This window comes from Piliocolobus tephrosceles, chromosome 3 (genome assembly GCF_002776525.5).
Source record: "Piliocolobus tephrosceles isolate RC106 chromosome 3, ASM277652v3, whole genome shotgun sequence".
Lineage (NCBI taxonomy): Eukaryota > Metazoa > Chordata > Mammalia > Primates > Cercopithecidae > Piliocolobus > Piliocolobus tephrosceles.
In genome coordinates this window covers 91,167,081-91,171,918 of record NC_045436.1, presented here as the reverse complement: position 1 = coordinate 91,171,918, position 4,838 = coordinate 91,167,081, and the positions used below count along the sequence as shown (strand labels likewise).

Genomic DNA, 4,838 nt, shown 5'->3' with positions numbered 1-4,838 from the left:
TTTGCTTCATTAACTAAATTAAAATATGTCAAACATGGTTCAATCTTATATTCTGTCCTCTCAGATAATTTACATTTTATTGATAAATATAGATTAGCCACACTATGAGTTATATCCTAACCATTTTACCTAAATGTAGAAAAGCTGAAAGTTGACTGGATAGTTAAAAAGCTGTTATATATTTCTCTCTTTCAGAAACCTACAATGCCTTTTCTTAGATATAAGTATGGAAAAAGAATTCTGTTCATTTTCATGATATATCAACAAAAATTACATGGCTTATATCTATTTCTGTCAGCCATTCTGAAACCAAATTTCCATTTGTTCTACCCATTAAAGAGCACACATTTTCCTTTAGAATCACGGCCACAGTCTGGAAACATAATGGAGAAAGGCTAACTCTGGGCCAATAAAATATTCAAGGAAAGACGCAACACAAAACAGGGAGGTGAAAAAAGCAAATACGTCCTAATGAAACCCTCCCTTGTAAACACATCTGTCCTTTCCTCCCATATTTGGAAATGTTGCCTAAGTTTTAAAAATTATCATCAAGACATTTTACACCACAAGTCATGTAAAATTAGGTCTACTTCAGCCAGATAACCTATAGCTGTTAAAGAATTATATTATCCTGTTCATAAGATGAGAGGTAGCGACATTTTTATTCTCTCAATGCTGAGCTAAAAATTCCACACATCTGGCACATGGGTTACAAGGGGGGAAAGCAGAGAAGCACCATTGCCCACTCCTCGTGTTCTGGTATTTCAAGTCGCCCATAACTTCATTTGCTATTGGCAGCTGACACTCACTGCTGTGTTAACACTGAAGCAGTGGGTATTAGTGCTATTCATCATATAGTACTGGTGGGTCTCCATCATCTTTCAAAAAGGAAGCAGCTTTCCTTCCATTCTTCTGAACGTGATCTTCATTCATTTTCTCCAAAGCTTCCATCTCAGCTAAAAAATCAGCTTCATTATCTGCTGAGATGTTTAAGCCTGAAACAGCACTGAAGAGTTCTCGTTCACTAAGGGCTTCCTTGACTCCTCCTTTCTGGAAAAACTGTGAGACATTCCTGCCGTCCCGGAACAAGAACTCCAGGCCATGAGGATGAGTAGGTTCTACTGACTGACTGACAGACATCGATCAACCAGACCTTTCCAGCATGCCACAGCATGTTATACTCACTGAGGTCAGCATGGACAAGCCTACATTCATGATAAAACTGCCGCATCAGATGAAGAGTTTGATAGTAGGCTTCTTTCATTTCTTCACTATTGAGCTTTACTTCTTTTAATTTAGGGGCTGGAACTTGATCATGACCAATAAAAGACATAACTAAAGTGTGTTTCTTCAGTAGTACAACTGTTGGACAAGGAATTCCAGCTCTGCATCCTTGCGAGATTGTGCATTTCTTTTTCTGCCCACATGCGGAAGATCTTACGTGGATTTAGTTTACTGAAGCGGTCTTTAAACCTGAAATCATCTTTAATATATTTGTCACGATTCTTAAACTCATTAAGGGTTGTTTTAAATACCTTGATGGCACATTCTGTAGGTATAACTTTACTATCTTCCTTTTCATCCTCCATGCTCCCTCCATACGCATGAAAGACAACACATTCCTTTCCTGTACTAATACAGCCAGTGATTGTCTCCAACATTCCAGAGTTGACCATTTTATACATAAGTAAACGTGTCTTAGGATCAACTGCTTTTTCTGCTGTAGAATGTTCCTTCTTCTCATGCAGGCGGGCACTTCGACGTTCTTCTGAGTAGGCATGTTGTTTTAAAGCATTGAAAACATGGTTTGATAGTTTTAAATCCATTCCAATTCCATCTCCTACCTGAAACTCAGGTGCAAAATTTCCCATTCTTGCGGTGTTCTTTCTCCCACATACTACTTCATCATGTTTGGTGGTGATATCTTTTCCTTTTCCAATAAAGCCCTTTTTAGGAGTGGAACCGGTTTTGCTGGTCTGTAGGGATCATCACGAGTGTCCTGCCAGTCAACTTTATCTTCAGAGCTATGGCTGTCTTCATAAGGATGCATTTTTCGGTAATTTTCAAAGGAAATGGAAACTTTGCTATCTCCATTGAATTTTTTTTTTCTTCACGCCTAAGCTGTGCATCATATTCTCTGTGATATTCCATCTGTAGCATCTGAGCCAGCATAAGGTCACTGGAAGTATCAATGTTTTCTCCAGTAATAAATGGTCCTTCAGCAACGGCAACTTCAGGAAAAACGGCAGCTTCTTCTTCTAACTGCAATTCTTTGGCCAGCTGTTCACTCATTACATCAGCCAACGAACAAGATATCGTATTCTGAGGGACAGCCCATGGACACTTGCTGGGTCCCCAAGCCGCTGCCGGCCCGGGCTCAGGCGATGCCACTCCTACCAGATCCATTCGGGGATGAAGGCAGAGACAAGAACAGAGCAGAGAGGTGGCAAGATGGGAAGCAGGCTCCGCCGAGGAGACAGGCCGGGCAGGGACAATTGGCTGCTGATGCCGAAGCGGAGGTGACAGATGGCGGCGACGGCGGCGGCCGCGTCCGGACCATTTTGCTGTTCTAAGAAAAAAATTATCTATAGAAATTATTTTATGTTACTCAGAAAAATGCAAGTGACTTTTTTGTTGTTCGGACAGTGAGTATACAATAAAAGAGATCAGTACACATGGAGAAAAATAGGGCAAATGTCCCTGCAGGGGGAGTTAGAACAAATCTTGAAAGATAAGGGGAATTTGGATTGTGAGGAAGAGAAAAGGCCTCTCTGACAAAGTGGTGTCAAGAAATGCGAAGAAATGGAAGATTTATTTTCATCGCAGGGATAGGATTGAAAGCAAAGGGCTGGATGGGCTCATTTTAGTAATCATGGGGAGAGAAACTTTATTTAATAATATCTCATATTTAAAGGTCTTTCCTTGATAAAGCCCTTTCATAATGGTAGGTCATCTTATTTTCATAAGTAGTTGAGTTGGGCAAGTGATACCACCAATTAACAGAGAATGGCTAAAACCCAGATTTTATAAATTACTGATTTGTTGACATATAATTAATTCACTAATTATTTCAGTTAATTCATTGAAGCCCAGAAAGGACTCCAAACACATATCTATTGTCTTTGTGTTATTTTTTCCAGATGTCAGTGCTAGAGTACAAAGTCAAGTCATACACAGGAACTGTAAATTCAAATGGGATATATCATAGTTATTAAAAATTGTTTATTTTCTATTGATTTCTCTAACTGCACTGCATGGGAAACATGTTTCATTTCTAACTTCAAATTGCCATATATATAACATTAAATAAGACCCAACTTCACGTCTTACGTTTTCTGAATCTTACCGTAAAGAAAACAGACCAACTTATTGAACTGAATTGAAGTTGCATATGCAAACTGAAATAACATTTGTAAATGGATACTTACAGGATTTCAAATGCTTTTAATAAGTGAAATGATATTAAATAAAGATAGTGCTTGTTCTTCAGCTGTCATTGATAATCATTTTTCCTTTGGGTTAGTGTTTCTGCTAGCTGTTTCCTTTTACTGAATGGCCAATAAAAAGGGAAAAACTAAAGCTCTTAGTCACTAAGTATCAACAAATCAATATGAAGATATCTTTTGGCAGACTAATGTGAAATGAATTAAAACTAAATGAAGGCTTTATTATGTGAGTGTATATATGCATGTGTATCCAGCAGAATTCAGAGCAGACATAGTTCAAATATAACTAGCATTTCTTGTTATTTCCATTTGAGTTATTTTAGGTGATGTACTGATTGATTGAACTGGTGAAGAATATTAAAATCACTAACAAAACATAGCTGAACAAATGTTTTACATGTTTTGTAAAAGATGTATTAATGTAATCACACAGGAGCTGTTACAACTAACCCTGGAGCTATAAAATGAGCTATAAAATAGATTTAATTTTATAATATTACAAGTTCTGTCATTATGGCTAAGATTAACTAGATAGCCTGATAAAGGTCTATTGCTTTTAGTGTTGCAGCGATGTTGCAGACAGGAAACTTTTTGGTAATTATAGCTGACTTACTGGAAAAAAAAAGGGCAGAGAAAGGGCACCTCTGTGTAATTATAGGTAATGGAAAGACAAATGGTTTGAACAAGGTAATGATTCTTCTTGAAGAAGAATCTCATAGTGGTACATGATAGAAAGGGTTAAGTCCTAGGTAAGTTAGAGGCTTTAATGGTAGAATAAAGTTATAATTTATTTGGTCCAACTGAGTGATTATCTAGAGCCCTGAGCTGATATTTTTCTCTCATGTTCTCTACAAGACAGGATCATTTGCCCTCATAATATAATGTGCAAATGTGAAGTTTAAATGCATTATGTTTCAGCTCTGAGATTTAGGCCTTCATTGTTGGCTCTCCTTAATTAACTACATGTGTCTTTAGGTCTTCTAGTGATCAAATCTGTATTTCTTCTCTGTTAGCATTTTTCTCTGTGCAAGCAGGGTTTATAATAGTGAAGTGTTGGGTGATATGTAAACCTCTCTGGCCTACTGTGTGCTATAAACAGCATGATAGACAACTTTCCTAAATGACAGTTTCACAGCTAAACTAGAAGTAACATCTTCACTCTTGCCTTTCACAAGCTTCTCTGAATCTGTGCCTTTAAAGTCATGTCATTAAATCCACTGGTTTTCTTTAGAAAATTTAGGTGTAGCATCGTTTAATTGATCCTTCTGTCATCAACCACTGATAAATGATTTTAATCATTTTGGGAAATGGTTTATGTTTCAAAATAATAATTCTCATAGCAACTCACAGTCTTGGTATCCCATGTTTTACCCTAAAAATAAGGAAATGCTC

General features: G+C 37.3%; 1 pseudogene across 1 annotated transcript; it reads right to left on the bottom strand.

The window, feature by feature from the left end:
* Nucleotides 1-634: 634 nt before the first annotated feature.
* Nucleotides 635-2,485, bottom strand: LOC111547893 (annotated as a pseudogene). Its single transcript, XR_002733260.3, has one exon. The product of XR_002733260.3 is annotated as a serine/threonine-protein kinase RIO3 pseudogene (transcript).
* Nucleotides 2,486-4,838: the final 2,353 nt, after the last annotated feature.